This window comes from Mustela erminea, chromosome 13, assembly GCF_009829155.1.
Source record: "Mustela erminea isolate mMusErm1 chromosome 13, mMusErm1.Pri, whole genome shotgun sequence".
In the NCBI taxonomy this organism is placed as follows: Eukaryota; Metazoa; Chordata; class Mammalia; order Carnivora; family Mustelidae; genus Mustela; species Mustela erminea.
Genome location: NC_045626.1, coordinates 22,568,160 through 22,592,265, shown reverse-complemented (window position 1 = coordinate 22,592,265; position 24,106 = coordinate 22,568,160).

Sequence of the window (24,106 nt, the reverse complement as noted above, 5' to 3'; positions counted from 1 at the left end):
CCTGCATTCAGGGCACTTACCATGTATGGTGGGAGGAAGACCTTAATCAACCATTAAGATACAATGATACTGCTAAAAATTACTACCTACATCATTTACTTTTGCATCCAATTAGCTCATTTTCTAATTCGTTCTAAGAGCCTCTTGCTGTTTATAGCTTTGATCTACACACTTTCCTTTCTCTTAAAGGGCTTGAATTTTAATCTGCTGATTGAAACATTTTAAGAACAGTTACATGGATTGTGAAAGTAGGGGTGCAAGGTAAACACTGCACAAAGGATCAGAGGTTTTGTCAAAATTGGCTTGATCACTAGGTGTTATCCAACTAGCCTCCTTATTGTAAACCAGAGAGAGAGAGAGATTGGGAAAGATATGGAGAAAACGTACCTTCTAACACAAGTGACAATAATAAGCCACATGTGTGGCTAGAGAAGAACCTTATTTTTATTCATGAGCCCTTGTCTAATTAGCTTGGTAATTCTGATAGTCATTTTTTTTTTATTGGCTTTAGGTTACCCTTCAGTTCCATAAAACATTGCAGTAAAAAGAGAAAACTTAGGAGTCTGAGTACTGAGATAGTTTAAATTGATGTCAGATTTCTCATTGCTTCTAAGATAAATTTAAATAGGCTAGAATCTTCTCTGATTTATAAGGGTAGATATAACCCCTTCTCTGGGGTTATACTCCTTAAATAATATGTGAACTAGATGATGATGAGGAGGAGGATGATAGTAATAATAATTCATTACATCACTATTGCATTGGGATTTTTCAAAGCATTTTCACATACATTGCTCTAGACTTTAACATGAACCAAACAAGATGGCTGGACTCTATTATTCATGTTTCTATAAACTTTGTAGTGAAGTATAATATGTATGGAAGAAATACACATGATCATATGTCTATAGCTCCTTGGATCTTCATGTATTGAACACTTCATGTAAACAGCTCAAGGAGCAGGTCATTGCCAGGATCATATGCCCCTTTGTGCTAATTTAATCACTAATACCCTCAACATAACAGATAATCACAGTTCTGATCTCTAATACCATAGTTTACTTTTGCCTGCTCTTAAACTGCAACGAAATAAAATTATATAGTCTGTACATTGGTTGGCTTCTTTTACTCAGTGTTTGTGAGATTTTCCTTAATTCTTATCACTGTATAATATTCCAGTATGTATCCTACAATTCATTTATCCATTCTAGTGACATTCATGTTGTTTTTAGTTTATGTCTATTACAAACAGTGTTATTGGAAACATATTTTACTTTTTTAACTTTTCTGGTTTTATACCTATGAATAAAATCACTGGGTTGTAATAGGGCCTATGAATGTTTTCAGATTTAGAATAAGCTACCAAACAGTTTACAGTGGCAAATCCTATCTAACCTTCCATTAGCAGTACATGATGAAACTTTGGACTCACCCATGTCCTGGCCAAGCTTGATATTTTCTGTATTGTAAAGCCATTTTCATGGGTGATGATTCACATTTTGAAAATGGAGATGTAAAGGCACTGGCATAGGAAAGGTCTAGAGTGTAAGTCTACCAGCACAGTGTTCTTCATTAGGCCGAATAGAACATTTGTTTCACTTAGCACATAAGCAAATAATTCACTAAGCAAATAAGGCTAAAACATTAACATATAAGATGACAAAAATATAAAATTATATAAAAACGTATATAAATACTTCCGTTTTCAGCAGTGACATGCTAAGAACTTGGAAGTTGTCATTCCCATCCTTACAATAAGAAAAAAAACCCAAATGGGTCAATCTGAAAATTCAGTGACTTTTCTTGGGCTCATTGGAGAAGTGAGATCTCAGGGCACACTGTTACCCTGAAATGTAGTGAATAGGTGAATCCAGAGAATCAGATTTGAGATCAGTTAAGTAAGCCCCCAGGCACACTTAAATGGCAATTTCGATGGATAGCTGGAGGCTGAGTGTGGAGTAGCATGTGTGAAAATCTCCTGCCTCCCCCCCAACACACACTGTCATCATGCTATCCAGGGGAAAGGAATTTGAGTCAGATGCATGCATTTTTATGAGATACGACCTAATTCTCTCTTTACATTCAACTCTGGGTCTTAGAAAGGGAAGTTGGAGCATCCTGGTATAGTTAACTCCTCTCAGTTTTCCACTACTCTGCACCTACTTGCTCTGAACTGTGAAGACAAGTTGTTAGTTAGAAAGAATTTAACTTGAGATTCCGGATCCATTAACCTCTGAGCAGCAAGAGGAGAGGCTGTCCAAAGGACAGGGTTAGTGTACTAAAAAAGCATCATAACATCTCCTCACTCAGCACACCTTTCTAAAACATGTCCCTAATAAGCCTAGCCATGAAAAAAAGGCAATTACAGGCATTGCTCCTACAACTTATAATGCAAATTGGATTGAACACAATAGATTAATTAGAGAACATGGTTTGAATTTACATTATGCAGACAGCAATTGGTTCTAATGTGATCGAGTTCAGGAACTAGCATCTTGAGAGCAGGAAAAAAACGTCATTGGCAAGATGTGTAAACGCACACCTTTCCAGTGTCTCCGTGGCTGGCGGCTCAGTTGGCCTCCTGTTCTCTCTTCCTCTGGGGCATAGATCCTGAGGGGCTAGAGGTATCTCAAGATAATAGAGAACAAAGTTGGTGAGTAGAGCTCTGTATTTATAGATTACAGAAGAGAACTAAGTTGTGAGCTCAATTAAGGTCTCCTAGTCACTTACAATTTGGGGTGTTCAGCATCTTGGATTTAAGATCAATTACATTATATAGAATTTACAGAGATTCCAGAGTCCCAGCGTCCAAGGGTTTTGCAAACAAAGAGTGAAAGAGACTCATCTAATTGGACATCATGTTGCTGTTACTAGCTTAGTGCTAGGTATCAAATTCGTCCAAAAATCAAAACATAAACAGGGCACTTCCTGATCTTTTTCCTCTGAGAATTTGGTTATCATGTAGGTGTATGTTTGAGGTTCAAGAGGGGTTGTAAGTATTCTGTGAAACTGTCGGGTGGCAGAGCTCTGGAGTACAGGAGAGGGGATGATGGCAACACTGACATTTAAGGGGCAAATGGAGGAAGAGAAGGCCATAAAGGACATGCTAAAGGAGGGGTCAGATGAAAAAAAGCAAAGCCAAGAAAAAAAAAAAAATTACACTATCTCAGAAGTAAAGAGAGGCAAGAGTTCCAAGAAGGGAGTGATGGGGTCTATGAAATGTCACCAAGAAGTTGTCATAATGGTCTGGGTTCCTTCTAAAAGGGAGTCCTAAAACACAAGCTAGCCTCTCTGGTAGTGTCTTTCGGGAAGGAACATCGAGGAAGGAGGGGAGGCAGTATCAGGTGAGCTGTCTAGCTCACCGCCATTGGACAAACGAGGCTGGCCCTTGAACTGACTGTCAGAGGATGAAGACGGGGCCTGGTAACCTCCTAGCTCCGGCCCTCCACTGCTCAGGGTTTGCCCCTGCAGGAGGGGAAGGCCCTTGTATTTTTAAGTTAGCACATAGTGGTTATCAGGACCTCCCACTCCGGGAATGAGAGATTCATGGTGTAGGGGAAACTGTTTTCCAGATGCTTTGAGTTTTGACCTGCAGGCTGACCTGAAGCAACATGAGGGGATGATATGAGACAGAGTCCAAGAGGTGTCCAGTGCAGCGGGGAGGTAAAAATCACAACCTGACAGAAAATGGCAAATTAGCTTGAGGAATACCAGGAACATTTTTAACTTTCACAATCGAACAGTTTAGGACTTAACTTCAGTGTGGATGGATCCAGAGGCTCGCTTGGTATTGTTCCCTTCCTGATACTTCTGTCCTGCTTCTCTTTGTTTTGGCTTCATTCTCAGCAAGATCTCTTCAGAGGAGAAAAAGGCCTCCAGAAGTTTCAGGTTCTGTGGAATTCACAGGTCATACTCTCATGAGAGAAGGTTCCTTTCTCTCTGCTCTCCTTAGTACCAGACCCTTAAAAAGAACTGACTGGTCTCACTGAATCATCTGCCCATTTGAGGTCCAGTTTCTGCATCCAAGGTAGTAAGGTACACCTGTGCCATGTGCCTCAGCTGAGGCTTTTCAAACAAGACTACTTAAATGACCCAACAGTAGGCTCCATGAAGAGGTAGCTGCAAAAAACTTGGGGAGACTACAAATGGAACAGAGGAAAAGTATAACACATACCCTGTATATGCGGTATGGGCAGGAAAGGGTTCAGGGAATTGTTAATTTAAATCACAGAGTGACCTGAGAGTCCTATCTCTGTTACCAACCAGTCATTGGTCATTTGAACAAATTTCCTAATCTCTCTGAATCTCCGCTTCTGATCTAAAATGAAAGAGAGACTGGTTGGTTTCCTTCTTTAACAACAACAAAAAAATTTATTTTGGAATTTTCAACATTAACAACCATATAAAAAGCTTCTAATTCCAAAACCCAGAACTGCCACAAACAGCATTCTTGTGGGTGTTACACTCATTAGAACTCCTTCTTCCTTTGAGACACATGCTAAGCTCAATGGTGAATGCGGCGTCAGAGCCAGGATTCACTCAGCCAGTGTTCTCAATCCTAATCCTCCTTTAGCATCAGTTTACAAACCCTATTTATGTATCAAAAATCAGACAACAATCTATGCAACATTGACAGCATTGACAAGACGGTGGCATAAGCATCATGTTATTTAACACATTTAAGCAATTTAGTTATCCGGAAATAAAAGTCTTTTCACACATGTGGCTGCCTCTTGAATGCAAGGACCCTCCATACATTATTGGGCATTGTTGCACTTCACAAACTCACCAAAGCTGTGGGTTTCAGACAGACATCAGGACAAGTTAAAAAAAAAATCTCTTCCATGCCCCCTGAGTCTCTGCGTGTGCTCTCAGTTTTGTTTTGGTTGTTCAGCCTTTTATGGCAGCACTACCACGAGTCCTACTGAAGGTTTCAGAAGTACAAACAGCTTCGGTTCCATATCAGACTTGCATTTAGGGCTGACAGGGCTCTATGAAATACAGGATGGTGGATAAAAATGGGACACCTGCTGTTAAAGACCTAGCAAGTGCAGTTCGATATCATATTTGTAATTGAGAAAGTATATAGACAGAAGGAACTCTATGGCAGAATATTTATATCACCATGAAGTACTTTCTCCACAGAATATGAAATGAGACTAACTGCAGAGATTACATGGAGGCTTTCTATTGTATTTTATGATACGAAGACAGAGAATGTTAAAAATAAAGTACTGTATGTGCTATTATTTCCGAAGAAGAGATTTGTTAAAGGAAAAAAGGGTATCTAGTTTAAATTAAAATAAGAATATAATTTTGACCTGTAAGTTCTGTTAACATTAAACTAATTCAGATGTCATAAACTAGACCAGCAGAACTCTTTTGATGTCAGATTCTACTGCATTTGTTTGCCTATTTACAGACAACATTTGACTTTGAACCACTATTTTAAAGATTTTTGTAAGAAAACTTCAACTTTTTTTTTTAAGATGTTGCTTTTTTTTTTTTTTTTTAAGCAATGGAGAGTGTGAGTGAGGGGAGGAGCAGAAGGAGAGGGAAAGAGAATCTTAAGTAGGCTCCGTGTTGAGCACAGAGCCCAAACCCACCACCTTGAGATCCTGACCTGAGCTGAAATCAAGAGTCAGACACTTCACCAACTGAGCCATCCAGGTGCCCCATAAACTTCAACATTTCCTTACATCTCTTTATCTAACGAATAATGTCCAAAATACTTAACACTGGGCACAGTAATTCTGAAAATGTTAGCACAAAAGCATTCTTATACTCATCATTAGTTTGGAAAACTGAATTTTCACTAGTCTGGTCGAATTGGAACCTTGGTCTACATTTCCCAGCCAGAAGCATTGGAACCAGTGTTGCGGCCAACACCTGCTTTAAACCCCTGCCCAATTTTGCTCCAACTCAGAAAAGGGTAGCTGTCAAGGGAAGGCCACACATAAAAGATAAAGATAGAAAACACTGATGAGAAACAACAGAGAGTGGGGCAGCCGCATGGTTCCCTCTCATTATCCAGTAACTCCCTGGGCTGCTTTCCCTGATTAAAAAAAAGCTCTTTCTGCTACCTCGCTGTGGTAAGGAGTACAATTTCATCAAGATAAGCAACACGTGCTCATTTTTCCTATAGGCACATCAGAGCTTAAGCCATTAACATTTCAAATTTCCCTGTTTTACACAGAGCAGCTTTGAGCTATTTTCAATCCATAAGCAGCCCAGGGCAAGCCTTGATTCATCAGAATTCATTCATTCAATTTTTATTGAGTGCTGATTTTGTGTGAGGCACAGGCAAGGATCCTTCAGGGATACAAAGATGAACAAGACATCATTCCTACCCTCAAGGAGTTTAGCGTCTAGCTCAAGAGATGAAATATGTACCAGGTATTTAAGCATTGAATTAATGTTGAGTACTATGGATTGAAAAAGGTTAAAAACAAACAAAACAAAACAAAAAACCCACCAAAACTTCGGAAAGGAGACATAAAAAGAAATGCTACTTAAGGTCATAAAAAGCAAAACTTAATTCTAGCTGTCAGGGAGAATGGTACAGATGGGGAAGTCCTCCTTTGTGTAGTTGGCATTCTATACATTTGATTTCTTGAAAAGATACTGGGTGGGTGGAGACCATATGCAGGCGCTGTGCTTGGCATTTAGGTTGGATCTTGAGAGAGGCTGAGTTTGGACATACAGCAAATAGGATATGGGGTTTGGAGGTATAGTAGTTCATGGTGTGTTCGAGCTAGCTCTTACTGGCTCATGAGAGCCAGTTGTTAAATGTTCAGGAATTTTGCAAGCAGGTGGAGAAATTCTGGGTTGAAACTCTTATTGTGGGAGTTTGTCATGAAAAGCAGCAAACACTGCAATTCTGGATCTCTGCCCTCCATCCTACCCAGAGCTACTTGTTAAACTTTTGCTGGCGTGGAACATAAACAACAGTCCACTAATTAGTTACGTGATTTCTTGCAATTACCTTGCTTGTCTATCATTTTCACATCTGTAGGAAGTTTGATACTTAAGGTGTTTTTCTTCCTCTAAGTACTATGATGTTTGAGGAATGTGGAATGGAGCCCAGTAGAAGGAGTTACTAAGGATCAGGGAATTTCTTCAGCCTGTCTGCTTCAGGTTGGGCAGGTGCTTGAGGAGAAGTGCTGATAGGCATTGATCTCTAGGATGTTCTGAGGGTCTACCAGAATCAAGCTTCTCCACAGAAGTGCTCTTGTCCTTTATGAGATTTCCAGTGGCAGGATAGAACTCTGGGCTGGAGAAATTGGAAATTTCTCCCTTTGCCTCTCTTCCTTGCTTTGGCTTTGTGGGATCCCCAAGGTGAGTTATTTAACCTCTCAGTGCCTGGTGGTCTTCATGCAAATTAGGCTCCCTCTCTCTTCCTCCTGCCCTCCTGTGGGTAATAAGTAGAGGATCTCTACACCAAGTCAGGTTGCTTGTAAGAGTTAGCAAGAAAAGTATTGTGAGAGTATTAAATATTGTTGTCATTTGGCAGGAGAGGAAGAAGGCTGGGGGTTTTAGTCAACCTGTATAACAGCATCAAGTAGCCTAGTCTTAATGGTATCTGGATGTTGAGATGATGGATGCTACGTCCTTCCTGCTGACGTTTCCTACTGACTCCTGCCAGGGGCCTTGACTACCTCTTTTTGAATCTTCTAACCTAGATTCCCCGTTTCCTTGTCAGTGAGTGAAAGCAGATGAGTATGTGGGAGCATGTAGAGAGCAAGGGAGAGGAATGAGTTTCTTTTCCTTTTCCCTCACATGTACTAGTAGGTTTCAAGGCTAATTATTTTCTTTTCCATCAAGTCATAGCTTCCATTCATCCATAAAACTTCCAAGCAATACAACTGAATTCTGATACCTCGGAATGGGCTCTGATTCCTTCACCAACTCTGTGTCTGCCACAGACGAATGCTCTGGGCATTCATGACATTGGCAACTGTGACATTCAGAAAAGATTAGACTTAGAGTCAGCACTGGGTCCACATATCAGCTCTACCATATACTGAGTGACATGGGTCAGGTCACTTCCATCTATCTGCACTTGAATTTCTCATCAGCAGAGTGAGTATATGTCAGCCCTGGCCTGCGTCCCTTTGTCACATTTCTGACCTGCCCCTGCTCTGCAGTATATTGGGAGGGCTCAACCCAGAGGAGGTCCGGTCAGCTGGCTTCTGCCTGGGTTGGGCTACAGGAGGCACTGAAAGGAGATAGGATGGGTGGAAAGGAAAGAACCACAAAGAGTACGTTGTCCGTCAAGTATTTTTGCTAGAGTAGCTGGTCTCTTTGTGATTCTGAGGGCCCCATGCTCCTACCATCATCTCCCCTTTCCCCCTTTGTCCTTCTTGTCCTCCTGCTTTAGCCAATATTTGTGCTGCCTCAGTTTCTTGCTTTACATGGCCTTAGCTATAAATCAGAAGCAATTTGTTTTCCTGGCTAGATCCTGATTGGTGTAGAGTTGATATATTTGTTTTACAAGGATTTTTTACTATTGAAAGAAAATCCTGTACCATTTGTTATTAGGGTAAGTGCTCAATAAATGTCCTACCTATCATCAACCCTTCTTTTGCTTCTCAACATCACTAATTTATTTTTGCTCCTTGAAATTCTAAATATCCTTCAAACCTAAGTGCAGACACTACTTCATGAAGTTTTACTCATCCCTGATGAGAAAGGATTTTTCTCTCACAGCACTTCATGTAGGTGTCTCTAATAGAATTTAACATATTTTGCCAAGTAGTTGATTATTTGTGAGTTGGCTGTCTCCTACTAATCTGTAAATTTCTTGCTGTCTCTTTCATCTTTGAATCTCTCCCAAACCCCTAAGACAGAAAAGGTGTTGAAAATATTTGCTGGACTGAATTGAATAGGAGTTGCTTTCATGTTACTTTTCTCTGCAGCATGATTCTTATAGTGTGAGGAGGCTGTGGTAGACAGATACTTGGAATGACTCTATGGTTTGGATGAATTCTTAATCAAGTTTGTAATAATAAAAACTTCTTGATAAGTGCAAGTGTCTCATACTTTCTCGTCCCATACTTTATATCAGAAACCCATCACATACTACATTTATTCTGAATCCAGTAGGCATCCCATATGAAGGATATTCATATCAAAGTACATGAAATATAATAATGTTTTTGTAACTGAATAACACAAAACCAGATGTTTGTGTTATGTGGGATCCATGAACATATATATGAAGGCATGTATTAATGTCTAGAATTTTGCCTGTCACATTATAGGTACTCAATAAAAATATCTTGAATTCTTGAATATGTATGTGTTTGGGTAAGATTTCAGAGAAAATGACGTTCATAGGTACCCTCCTGAAACCATTCTCTTATATGAATTTCAAATTTATTTTTCTTCTTTTCTTATGGTCTCATTTATTATTTTGTTTCTACCTTTAAAGGAAATCTACCCTCAGTCTATATCTTTTATTTTCCTCCCTACCTCCAAATACGCTATCTGTTATTTGGCCTCTGAAAAGCATCTTTAAAACATGACATAGTTTGGATTATCTCTGAGATGTTAGAGGTAGAAAGGAAGGTAACAGTAGATACCAGTGTCGTGGAATGACGACTGTTCCTTTTCTTTTTCTTCATGCTTTCCCCCACCCCACTCAAGCCCTCCTCCGTAACCCTCCTGTGGCCCACCACCTCCATCCATCTCCCCATCAGTCTTCGCAGCCTCCCTGCCCAAGCTACGTTGCAGTTGCGGTCTAGGTGGAGAGAGCTGAAGATGATTGATTAAGGAGCATTACAAATGAAAGGGGTCCTGCAGTTTAATGTAGTAAAAATCTCTTGATTTACAGATTAGCAAACGGGGGGCAAGGGTGAAGTCAACCTCTGAACCTCACAAAAGAAGTTAGCAGAGGAGCCAGAATTTGGGTTCCCTGATTCCCAGTGGAATAGCAAACACTGACAGCAATTTAATATTGGTCCTGGCAGGGTGTGACCTGCAGGGATTGCCTGACCAGCGCTCTCTTGCCCTGCGCCATCTCCCAGAATACAAAGAATCCCTAGGGTAGTCTGCATATAGAGTGGCCACTCTAGACCCTTCCATCTTTAAAAATGTTTCTTATCCCCATAGAGAAGATGCGCCCTGTGAATTAAGGGTTCTATTAGCTCAGGCAGTATTTTTCTTAACCTTCCTAAGCCTTGGAGGGTTAAGTTAAATTTCCCTGGAGACATGGGCCAGGCTACTGTCAGCTTGCTTCACCTTCCCTAGGGTCTCTGAGCCAGGGTTCCCTCCACAGACCGTTCCTTTTCATTGAGTGTCCTTGCCAAGATTTATGATACAGTAAAGAGAAAAAGAGCCACGTCAACTGTCCTGTGAAAGAAAATGAGATTCTGCTAAATTTAAGGACACTTTAAATGAATAAAAAGATCAGCAGGTTAAATACTATGAAGTAGGATAATTCATTAATTTTAAGAAATACAGAAGTCATCTTAATTACAGGTACAACAGAGTAGAAGGCTGGATAAATCCCACATAGTTCTTTTATAAGTCATGACATAATTAAATGACTGTTCATTTTATAGATAAGAATATGTCTCTGACATAGACACTGTGTACTGGGGAATCATCCATTCTTATCCTGACACAGACACATCCTTACCTAAAAAGAGCCAAGAATATTCATGCCAGCACTAACTCTGAGAAAAACCATGGGCTTTGGAAAGGAAAGGGATTTTTTCCATTTTTAACAACAGCTCCTGGATGTTGAAGTGTACCAGGCTGTACAAAGTAGCCCACCCTTAGGTATATTGGGGAAGAACAAATTGGGAAGGTCCAGCCCACCCTTAAAATATCCATCTCCTCCACCACTCTCCATTGTGATAAGACTGCTGACATTTTCTCCAATTTTGTGAAGCACGGCCTTAGGACTATTTTCCTACTTCTCTCTTCATCCCACATTGCCAAGACCCAGAGGAAATTCTGGTACCATTACAAAAGGTCTTGATACAATTCTGTGCACATGAAACACTATTCTTTGGGCATTTTAATACTTCTAGCTGGCTATCTGCTATCTGGATACCTCCTTCTAGATGTTTCATAGACCTCTCTGAGCATCTTTTCTCCTCCTAGTTCCCTCTTCCTAGTTGCCTAGCACCTAACATCGGTATTATCATTGATTCTTTTTGATTTTCGTATCTAATTTGTCAACAAGTCCTGTGGGTTCTTCCTTGGTACTGTTTTCCCTAAGTCTCTTTCCTCTCCATTTACATCTTCGCCAGTTGGCATTTTTTAAAAAATATTTTATTTATTTATTTGACAGAGAGATAGAGCAAGCACAAGTAGGCAGAGTGGCAGGCAGAGTGGCAGGCAGAGGGAGAGGCAGGCTCTCCACTGAGCAGGGAGCCCGATGTGGGGCTTGATCCCAGGACCATGGGATCATGACCTGAGGTGAAGGCAGACACTTCATGGACTGAGCCCTGCAGACGCCCCATCACCACTTGGTGTTTATCGCATTTCTTGACAGCATCACTGATTTTTAAAGTATGTTTTCCTCACCTCCATCATCTCCTTTCCATTCTATCCAACACATACCTTACCTATTAGGCTTTCTGATTCATTTCAGCCCACATTTGTTAAACCTGTATTATGTATCAGATGAAGAAAGTGAACAAAGATGAAAAAAATAATGGATCTTCACCTCATGGGACTCAGGCGCCAGTGAGACCGAGACACAGGGGCAGTGGAAGGTAAAGAGTATAGTCAGAGGGACTGGATTCCAATCCTGGCTCTGACCCTTCCAAGCCAAATGACCAGTAATCTGAGTGTTCCACGTCTGCAAAATAGGGACAATAACAGTTCCTATGTCATACGTTCACAGTGAAGGTGGAATGAGAAATGCATGTAAGCACTGACAGTAATTCTTGACATATTATTATATTTAATAACGGCCATTATTATAAATCAATGACCCTCAAACTTTCTGTGGTAATAGACCAGTTTGTTGTTGTTCATTTAATTTCAGATACATCATGTGTCTATTTGTGGCCCTTCTGAGCATGGCTTATATGAAGCTCGTGCGACGTGCAACTTGACACTTGAGTTTGGCAATATACAAATTGGTCTGTAACCTGGTCAATGAGATGAATCCATTGCTTGGGTGTTTGGTTGTCCGATAGTGTCACCTTGTAGTCCCATCGCATAGTTCATGGCCAGAACCAGTCCCTGGACCACAGGGACTGAGTAGCACTATAATAAAGTATAGCTTTATCTTCATCATCTTTCTCATGAATGAGTCTTCATGAGCCAAGCCAAATACTTAATGTGGCATTGAGGAACCTTAGGGATGTTCAGGATACATCCTTTCAAACCTTATGTCTCATGATTCCTTTTTCCAAACTTCAGACTCACGTCCAGGAGTTTTCCCATGGCTTCAGCGGCAAGGTACAGGGCTGCAAGTAGAGAATAATTCACCCTCTTTCATCTTCTTTAAAGACTTCTGACTGTTCGAAATTGTATTCTGTCTGATCTGTCTTTCTGCAAGAGCCTGGTCTGGTCTCACTGGTTGCTGCCTAATCGATTCCTGCAGTAGTACCTGGGATATAATAAGTGTTAAATAAACAGCCTTGGGATGAAGAAGGGAATAATAAGATTCTGCTGCTAAACACATTTAAAATTCAACCCAGTAGACCTCTTTACTCTTTAATTCTAAAAACTTAGAATTTTCTCACTTTTAGCAAGAAGCAGCTCTTCTCTTTTCACCTAGAATGACATTTCTTCCCATATGTTTTCATTGAAATCTTGGCTACCATTAATCCACAGAAATTCAACTGAATGGCTTCCTCCAACACAACCTTTAAGAAGCTGCTTTCCAATTTCCCATTACGCTGTGTGTTATCTGTATCATGGCATCTTCTCACATGTTTTGTTATTTACGTTGTATGTTCTTTACTAAATTATAAGGTCGCCGGGCACAGGAGCCTGAAAATCATATTTTCATTTTCAGAAGTGTTTAACACAGTTTATCTAGTAAGTAGTGGAAACCTAATGCTGAATTATGTGAATTATAGCTGAATTCCTCAAGATCTATTTATGCCTCAAGAACCAATTCAAGTTTTGCCTCCTTCCTAGAGCTTTCATGAATATTCCCACCTGCAGCAGTCTATCTGTTTTGTAAGTCCTTATAGACTTTTTAATGTTTATCCTTTAATTAGCATTTTAAAATTTCATTCATGATTTTATTTCCTTAACAAATGTTTATGGTATGCTATTGTGTTCAGGGAATTGCTATAGATATCAGGGCAGATAATGAAGAATAAGCAAACCTCTGGCTTCAATAACTATGCAGTCAAATTTTCATATGCAGTTTCTGGTTGTGTGTGCATGTGCTGTGATTTTCTCAACCTGAACACACACACATGTCCTGCAGTCTTGAGGGCAGGGAACATCATGGCCTTCCTACACAACAGAGCTTAGCCTTCAAGGCCTCACTAATACCCAATGCAAATGGGATTAGTTGGTGTTTCAGACACAGAAGGCGGTATGTCCACATGACAAAAGCTTATTTTATCTTATTAGAAGGCACTTATCTGTCTTTTGTAGTGAACTGTGATAACCATGTGACACTAACACTATGGAGCACGAATGCAGGTTAGGTCGGACAATGTTGGTATCTCCACCTGTAGAGAAAGTGGGTAATAGCCCATGCTCCACAGACCACTTAACTGGTGCCTTGAGAAATAATTAGATGCAAATAGAATGTGATAGGAAACATTTACCAGTCAGGTAGAGTAAAAACTTTGTTAATTTGAAGTGCAAGAGACCAGAAAAATGAGCTCTGAATTAATTGGGTTTGGATTATCTGATATTTTTATTAAGGGCATTTCGTCATTTAGGCAATAACAGCTGCTGTTTGAATTTTTCAGTGATGGCCCTTTGAGGTTTCACTGTCAAGGCATGATTTCTTGTGGCAATCTAACAAATGTGTTTAACTATTAACCTTTGCAGCTGTACACGCGTATCTAGCAATTTGACTGGATTTTCACCAGCCCACCCAAGTTTCCATCTATCAGGTTCTGTTTGATTTAATTCCTAGTTTTACTGACTGCCATTATGCATGACTCTCTTCAACTTAATTCTTCTCTTAGAGCAGGTAGAATTGGTGGGTGCCTTCCAAGCAACTGCAAGAAAAGACCATCTGATTATTTACTCTTGCACCTTAAGTCATCTGAGTGTTTAATTGCATGGCTGATCTCTCACTTTAGGTGCATGATAAATACTGTAAAAATCTATTAGAAAGCCTGATGGAATAATACATCCCTGACTAAAGTGGGAAGTTCTTTGGGACTATTCTAAATCATTTTTGAAAGGTGATATTCATAACACACAAGTCAAGGTTACTTGTGATGTTCTCTAAGTAGATGAAACAAAGAAACCATTAGGATATATTCATGACTCATTCTGAATTTGAAAACTTTGCTTTGATGGTTTTGCTAGACAAGGAGAAGTGGCAGCTCATTGGCAGAATTTAAGGTTTTCTTACTTTGCTTAGCCAAATCTATCAACAGCCTGTAGTTTAGTAAGAAAGACAATAACTCCACATAAAAGGTAACAACACATAAATAGATCCAGAGCAATATAAGTATTGCTTAAGTATCAAGTTATGATAGAGATAATGCTTGTCAGTATTTAGGGAAGGGATCCTGATTACATGTGAGGACCTACCTTACATGATAGAATCAAAGTTCAGCTGTGGAAAGTGCTTCACATATAATAATGGGTCCAAATACATGCTTACTGCATACTAATAAACTCTCAGAATATGGCCAGGCTGATTTAGCTATTGGCAGCTTTCCATTTTACTTAGTGATAGGCATCTACTTGTAACACTGGCAACTTCTCTTCCATTTTTCATTTAGGTTTACTGCAGAGCCTCATAGTGTTTCAAAACTGAGAGGGATTCTTTGCCATAGTCCTATTTTGTACTGATGTGGAGATGAGTGCCTTGGCCTCTGTCCCAGAGCCAAGGGTGTGGTCTGCCAGATCAGGTCTTGTGGCTTCCCTGAGTCCTAACTCCTGGGGTCTCCATCATCTTTTTCCATCACCATCGTGCCATTCAACTTCATAGAAGAGAGGCACTGTTCATGTTGTGCAGGACGTGAACAAAGTTTTCTCCTTTCGCCTTTTGGACAATGCCTTTTCTTTTCTTTTCTTTTTTTATACATTTATTATTTTATTAATAGACTTTATTTTTTAGAGCAGTTTTAGGTCTTCAGCAAAATTGAGGGGAAAGTATAGAGATTTCCCCTATGTTCCCCATTGTGCACAGTCTTTCTCATGATCAGCCTCCCTCACCGGAGTGGTGCGTTTGTTATAATGGATGAACATATGTTGGCATGTCATTGTCACCTGAAATTCATAGTTTACATTAGAGTTTGCCCTTGGTGCTGTGCATTCTCTATGTTTGGAAAATGTATCATAACATGTATCCACCTTCATGACATCATATGAAGTATTTTTACTGCCCTAAAAATTCCCTATGTTGTGGCTATCCTCACTACAGTCCCTGGTCTTTTTTATGGTTTCTAGTTTTGCCTTCTCTTTTCTTTTGCTGTCTTTTTTCCTTCCTTCTAACAGAAGTTCTATTTGTGGCATAGATGAACACGGACACTCAGGGTAATTTGTATTAGCTTTGTGTTCAGTAAGTAAATGAACAGATATATTTTCATTATCCTTTAGACTCACATAAGTACTAATTACCAAAAATACATTTTTGGCTCACAAGGAGGCCTAGATTTACAGGCTTCCTCTTAGAGTCGGCTGACTTCAGACCAATGACCTTGAGACGAAGGTCTCTGTAACTCAAACCCACTGAGCCATCCAATGCCTGGTTCTTTTTAATAGGTACAAATTATATTATTTATGGGATATGGAGGGGTCATTCAACTGACCTGGCTCCATCTCCTGCATGAGTTAGAGTTTGCTGCTTCTTTGAGAATTTCTAATCAGGTCAAGCTTCTTTTAAAATGTTAGATGGCCCTGGTTGAAAAAAAAAAAAAACAAAAACCACAAAAGTTTTAGAGCCTGCTGTTTTAGGGTTGGAAGTAATGTTAGCTACCTGAGGACAAATGTAGTCTTCTGGTACCCTCAGTGACTGACTTGAATGGCCTGTCTCTGGTTCTTGTCTCTAATCAACGTTCCCAGAGAAGTATATTGAAGAGCCTTGTGCCTTATGCTCAGAGTGCTATGAAAGAAGGTTCTCTTAACAGGGTCTTAGAATTCCAGGGGCAAAGTGCTTGACTAAGTATATTGAAGAATTCCCTGAAATGAAAACTTCAGAAGAAGGGCTCTAGTTGTATTTCCATGTGCTGTAGAGGATTGCAAAAGAGGATGAAGAAATGAGAACAGAATTCTAGGATAAGAAGATAAGAAGGCTGGTGTCTTAGTTTGTTTGGGTCGCTACAAGGAAACTATGGTAGGCTAAATGGCTTATAACGAACAGAAACCTATTTCTAATCCTTCTGGAGACTGGGAAGTTTCAGATCAAGGTGCCAGTAGATTTGGTGGATGGTCAGGGCCAGCTTCTTGGCTCTTAGCCATCTTTTCTCTCTTTCCCCACATGGCAGAAGGGACCAGAGAGCTCTATTGGGTCTCCTTTCTAAAGGTACTAATCCCATTCCTTAGGGCCCTACCCTCATGACCTAATTACCTACCAAAGCCCTAACTCCAGATACCATCACAAAGGGGAATAGGTTTAAACACACGGACTGGGTGGGGGAGGGACAAAAATATTTAGACTCCAGCAGCAGGGTTGGAGATCACCACCAAGAAGGGCTCCCATGGATTTATCATTTACATCGTGCTTGCTGTTGTGGTCACTGTGAATCCTTTACAGACACTCTCTTACCTTGATCAGAACACTGTGTGGGAAGCTACGAACATTAGCCCCATTTTACAGAGGAAGAAAACTGAGACGAAGAGAAGGTAAGCAACAGGGAAGTGGCAGAGCTGGGTTTTACCCTAGGCAGTGGGCTACAAGAGTCCAGGCAATATGCTGCGCTCTTGCCCTGCTCTCAGCGAACCACACTGTAAAGCCAGGAGTCAGGTTGGGAGAGAGCGTATTTGGTGACACTGCTAGCCAGTCATTCGGGGAGGGATGGGACAGACGGGGAGCAATAGCTTCAGGAGACAGGGAGGCAGTGTGCTGAGCAACGTGCAGGCATCTCAGAAGCAAAAATGCAGTCACTGAAGCCAGACAGTAGCCATTCGACCAGACCACGGTTTGCGGGGAGTCTGGAAGGCAGGCCTGAGCACCCTACAGCAGGAGGATTTTAATTCTAAGAACAAATATCCTCATTGCCCAGAAAGCTGCTTGCTGTGTCTTGCTAATGTAAATAGAATCCCAGGACAGACCAGCTCAGATCCCAGAGAACAGAGGAGCTAATTGGGTCCTTGATGGGAAGAAGGAGATTGCAAGGTCTTGACAATTAATTCAGAAACCCAGGATAATGACATCATTGTTCCTTCACCATGGGTTTCCCAGTGGGTATTTTAAATCTATTTTTCTCTTGCATGTATGTGTGTGTGTGTGTGTGTGTGTGTGTGTTTGCTCTTTCTCAGACACAGTTTAGGAAAAGTCTCCATAGAAAATGGATTGCTAGAGGTCTTTTTTCAGGATACAACGCCTCCGAAGTTACAGTGCTCTGATTCTCAGGATTGCTTCTCATCTCTCAGAGCAGATTCTGTTCCACATGTCCAGGGCTTCTATCGTCTAGTGCTCCCAAGGAGCATGACCGTGTGGCAGACTACCCCTCGGGGTTTCCTGCCCCACCGACATTCCAAAGCCCATACAGACTTCGCTTACTCTCAGACTCTGGTCCTGCCAAGCCTGTGAGCTGCTGGCAATTTTCGTGTATCTGACCAAGCATATTTTTACGTCCATCCTGACCTCCCAGCTCCTCACCTGCTTTACCCAGAGCAGTGAGGTGTAGAAATGGCTGCAAAGACAGCCTGTACTTCCTTGATGTGATCAGCATCTCTCCCTCGTGGCCTTGGCAGCTCCCAGCAGCTGCTGTCATCGGGCAAGCATTTCTTTCCTCCAGATTCCTTTGGTCATGCTACATGGCACTTAGACATACCACGGGACTCGTGGGCAGAGCCATCAGAGTGGACACAGGTGTGTGAGGGACAGTTCCCCTCGGTCAGCTCTCCAGTCATCAGTCAGGGACACCCTCCTCCCTGGCCTGATGACTCTCATTTTGCTGGGTTATATCTTCCTGCTGTGTAGGAACTATAGTCAAGCTGATTTCTTTTCCAAGCATATTCACCTGGTAAGCCAAAGTTCCAAGTGATCATGTTACATGTATATGTTGAATACAGTATTAAATCTTGGCAGTGACTTAGTATTTTTATATGTAAAATTGTATTTGTTCATGGTAAACAGGAATCCTTAATACATCAGATCAGTCCTTAAATCATGCCACATTTCTTTGAAACTCTGCTGAAAATGAGAGAACATTTATTTCCCAGAAATTCATGCTACTTTAAATTTGGGAGTCAGGATCCAAAGAAACCTTCTCTAAGACTTGTCCTAGGCTGAGTCAGGCAGAATTAAAACATATAAAGTATGTTTGAAAAATCATTTCTTTAGTTGAGGCAAACATGCAGTCTGAGATCCAGCATCTTGTTCAGGCAATTTATTGCTAGTCCTTTGAACAGTGCAACTGAGCATTTCACCCACTTCTTGCCTCCTTTAGAGTTCTACCGGGTTTACAGCAAGAAGTAGCTCTGCATTCAGAAATGGCCCAACCGCATAAAAATGTAGGGGGCTTTTCTTAAGTCGGACAGAGTTTAACTTTTCAGAAATTTGTGATAACAATTAAGCTTCAAAAAGAACATGTTAGGGGGTGCCTGGGTGGCTCAGCGGGTTACGCCGCTGCCTTTGGCTCAGGTCATGATCTCAGGGTCCTGGGATCGAGTCCCGCATCGGGCTCTCTGCTCCGCAGGGAGCCTGCTTCCTCCTCTCTCTCTGCCTGCCTCTCTGCCTACTTGTGATCTGTCAGTCAAATAAATAAATAAAATCTTAAACAAACAAACAACAAAAAACATGTTAGGAGTGCCTGCTCGGAAAATGAGACGGATTAGACGGTGGTGATCTCCCCCACACTGAAACTTCAGTACGTGTGTGTTAGCACGCGTCCGTCTTCTCTTCTCTCCCTCTGCATCTTTTTAAAAGCAAAACTCAAAAACTACCTAAAATGTGTCTGCCTGCCTGCAGTGGACCCTAATTTCAAAAGCAGCCAACAGCTGACACTGTCTGAAATTAGCCCCACCAAATCAGTCACCGATGTTAATCCAGAGTATCAGATCAAAGTGAATTCTGGCGCTCCTCACAGGTAGTTCTGAAACAGACTTACAGACTTCTCAGGATCTACAGCAGGAGCATCAGCTGGGCTCCAAGCCAGACCAGACCCAGGAATTCTGGGGGTGGGGCTTAGCAGTCCTCCAGGTGATTTCTGATGCACTTCACCTTTGAGAAATTAATTTCAGCTGCACATTGGAACCACCTGGTCAGGGTTTTTAAAAAATTATTTTTAAACGATTTTATTTATTATTTATTTGTCCAACAGTGATCACAAGAGGCAGAGAGGCAGGCAGAGAGAGTGGAGGGGAAGCAGGCTCCCCGCTGAGTAGAGAGCCCAACGTGGGGCTCGATTCCAGGATCCTGAGATCATGACCTGAGTCGAAGGCAGAGGCTTAATCCACTGAGCCACCCAGGCACCCTGGTTTTTATTTTTTATTAATTTTTTTTAAGTGTACAGAATTTTTTTTAAGTGTACAGAATTTCCACTCTCCAGAAATTTTGAAGTGGTGGGTCTCGCTCCCCCGCTCTGGGGATTTTAAGAGCTCTCTAAGGGAATTTTAAAGTGCAGCAGGGTTGAGGCCAGTGGAAAGACATGCTGGTAAAAGTTTAAGAAGTTTCTCAGACTGGGGCGCCTGGGTGGCTCAGTGGATTAAGCCGCTGCCTTCGGCTCAGGTCATGATCTCAGTGTCCTGGGATCGAGCCCCGCATCGGGCTCTCTGCTCAGCGGGAGCCTGCTTCTCTCTCTCTCTCTGCCTGACTCTCCGCCCACTTGTGATCTCTCTGTCAAATAAATAAATAAAATCTTTAAAAAAAAAAAAAAAAAGTTTCTCAGACTGTAATGTGCCTGAAACTTACCTGAGGATTCAGCTAAAATCAGATATTTGGCAGGGCTGTGATGAGGCCCCAGATCCTGCATTTCTAAGTAGCTCTCTAGGGATGCCATTCTGTTGGCGAGGGAACCGCAGTCTGTCTCAATCTCAGGCCCAAAGGCATACTGCCCGTTGGCTGCTGTACCGTGGAAGCTTGAAGCAACTACAGGCCCACTCCTTGCTGCTTTTGCCAGTTGAGAGTCAGCTGTGTTAGTTTCCAAACTGGTCAACCTGTTTACAACAGGTGTAACTTATAACAGGTGTTAAGTTACAGGTGTAACACTGTAATCGCATTAAATATTTTGAAAACCAATAAGATATCACTGTAAAAAGAAAGGTGTTTTATTTTCCCCTTATGTGATTCTGACAAATAACTTGAGAGCTTTTGAAAATCTTGAAGGCCAATTATTCTAGCGGGGGGAAAAATAATGGTCCTATTAAGTGTGGGTAAGTAACTTGGTGTCCTTAAAATCTAGATAGATTCTGCACTCAGAAGCTTTGTGAGTGAATTTAAAGCTCTTAAGTAATCTCTGTGCCCAGTACCGGACTGGAACTCACAACCCCGAGAGCCAGAGTTGCATGCTCTGCTGACTGAGCCTTGTCAGTGAGTTTAAATTCTTGCTTGCTTTAAAGAGAACTGGAAATAATGAGGCAAGACAGGTGATACAAGCTTCTGATCAGAGGACTAACACTCAAAGGTATTTCCATATCAAAAGTGTTTCAGATAAATCAACATTTACTTCTTTTACTTAAAATATTAGATATCCATATGTGTCATTTTAATGTTTTTCTGCTTTAATGGACTTTGATCGACTGCTAGTTTTGATTGTGACAGGTGAAGATGCTACACCGTAATTTTGTTTTATAAGAGCATTACTAATCACTGCCTTGTAGGGCACATTAGCTGCACTCCAGGCCTTAGGACAAGTGTGTAGCATTTGTTGTAGCTCTCCTCATCAGAGTTCCAGGACATCGCGTCAGTATTTTCATTTTAGAGCTGAGGAATGCACTTCGGTTTCTTCTGTTCTCACATTTTGCTGGCATTCTTTTTTTTTTTTTCATTTTTTATTTTTTATAAACATATATTTTTATCCCCAGGGGTACAGGTCTGTGAATCACCAGGTTTACACACTTCACAGCATTGCTGGCATTCTAACATCCAGCACAGGCTAACAAAGAGGAGATGTCTTACAGTCTAGTAAATGTGTTTCATACAAAAGTTAGAAATGCTGAAATCACATTGAATAACAAGTGCATTATTATTACTTGCTATGCAAGTGAATCTACTTACAGCTCATACATTGTTAAGAACACAACAAACAAAGTGACCACAAGAGGTGAGAGGCAAAGGTAATAACTCTTCATCGGGTGGCCCTGAGTTTCCTCCTAACCTTCAGCCCCAGTGCATTTGCACACATGCACAGTGGCGTGGAGGCCCAGGCCTGGTGAACGTCTTGACCTTCCCTGTGTGCTTCCACATTATCCTGACTTTGCTCATGCCATTCCCTTTGCCTTTTCTTACTTAGCAAATTTGTTTATCTTTGACTAAGTAGTTGCTCCTGTAGGAACACTTGGCCTAGTGAATTCACTTTGGTGACTGTATGTAGACAACTAATTAATAGAACCTCTAGGTGAGGAGGGTGAATTTGGCAGGTGGAGTTCATTCAGCACGTTCTGGCATGCCTGTGGTGGGCCCACCATGACCATGGATGCTATCACCTTGTCTTTATGGGACTTAATGTGTTCGTTCTCATGTTCCACTTTCCTGCCGCCTTGCCTGTGCTGAGATGTTCAGACTTAGCTCAGGTTCTTTCTTATGTACGTTCAGGTTTTCTATTTAACTTCCCAAGTCAGCCTTAGACACGCAGAAACAAGTGTGCCTATTAGGAAATGATTGCACCCAATGTCTATGGAGCTAGGTAGATATAGATAAACATATTTAATTGACTTCACTTGTCTTGATTTATCTGAGGTTTTTATTTCACATAATATGTATATTCATATTGTGATATGTTAACCTAAGCTCTTCTGGAGCTATTGTATAATATGTGGTATTAGTTGTCTCAAACTGAAGTATTTTTTAATTGAGGTTAATTGATGTAAACAATTTCAGGTGAACAACAAAGTAATTTAATATTTGTGCATGTTGTGAAGTGACCATGGTAACTCCAGTTAACATCCATCACCATACAGAACTGTGTGTTTTTTTATCTAGTGGTAAGAATTTCTAGATCTTTTAACAACTTTCAAATATACTACTAACTATAGATTACATCCCTGTGACTTATTTTATCACTCTATACTTTTTGACTCTTTTTACTCATTTCTCCCACCCTTTGCCCCCTCAGTCTAGTAACCACCAATATCTCTGAGCTTGGTTTTTGTTGCCTTTTTCTTTTTTTTTCAGATATATTTATTTTAGAGAGAGCAGGCACAAGTTGGGTAGAGGGAGAGGAAGAGAGAATCTTAGGCAGACTCCACACTGAGCATGGAGCCCTACATGAGGCTCGGTCTCATGACCCGGAGCTGAAACCAGGGGTTGGACACTTAACCAAGAGTGCCACCCGGGCATGCCCCCATCTGTTGCTATTTTTAAATTCCACATACAGCTGAGATCATATGGCATTTGTCTTCTCTGACTTATTTCACTTTACATGTGAAATAAGTGGACAAACATAGTGGACTCGGGGTCCATCTGTGTTCTCTTAAATGGCAAAATCTCACTCTTTTTTATGGTTGAATAGTGTTCCATTGTGTATATACGTTCCACATCTTCTTTATACACTCATCTGTAAATTTAGGTTATTTCCATATCTTGGCCGTTGTAAATAATGCCACAACGAATGCAGGGGTGCATATATCCTTTCAACTTAGTGTTTATTTTCTTCAGATCAGTACCCAGAAGCAAAATTGCTGATCATACAGTAGTTCTGTTTTTAATTTTTTTAGGAAAATGCATGTTGTTTTCCATAGTGGCTCACCAGTTTATGTTCCCACCAGCAGTTCACGAAGATTCCCTTTTCTCCACATCCTCCCCAATACTTGCTATTTCTTGTCTTTTTTGATAATACCATTCTAACAGGTGTGAAACGATATGTCTTTATTGTTTTGATTTGCAGTTCCTTATGATGAGTGATGCTGATCATCTTTTCAGGTGCCTGTTGGCCATCTGTATGTCATCTCTGGAAAAAAATGTCTCTGCCCATTTTTTTTTCTGTTGAGTTGTATAAGTTCTTCATATATTTTGGGTACTAACCCCCTGTCAGGTATATGATTTGCACATATTTTCTTGCATTTAGTAGGTTGCCTTTTGAATTGTTTATGGTTTCCTTTGCTGTGAAGCTTTTTAATCTTCTGATTTTTATCTCTTCTTAGCCCTAAATTATTATGAAAAAGATTCTCTCCCTCCTTTGCTGACCCCAAAACAGTTTATCATGAATCTCCCAGACTTTTATAGTTGTATATATGACAGTCCTTCTCTATGCCCACTTTCAGGAGAAAAAGTGTCTTATGTATCTTTGTTTTCAAAGTTTGTCTTTTTTATTGTAAAATACACATGACACAAAATCTATCATTTTAATCATTTTTTAAGTAGAAAATTCTGTCATATTATGTACATTCACAGTATTAATTGATAATCACCATTATGCGTCTCTAGAACTTTATTGTCCCAAACTGAAATTCTGTACCTATCAGAAAATGATTCTTTATTCTTCCCTTCCCCCATCTCCTGGTAACTTCTGTTCTACTTCTGTCTTTATGAATTCACTTAGTTTAGGTATCTCATATGGAATCACACAATATTTGTTTCTTTGTGTCTGGCTTATTTCACTTAGCATAATGGCATAATGTCGTTAAGTTTCATCCAAGTTATAGCATACATTATCATTTCATT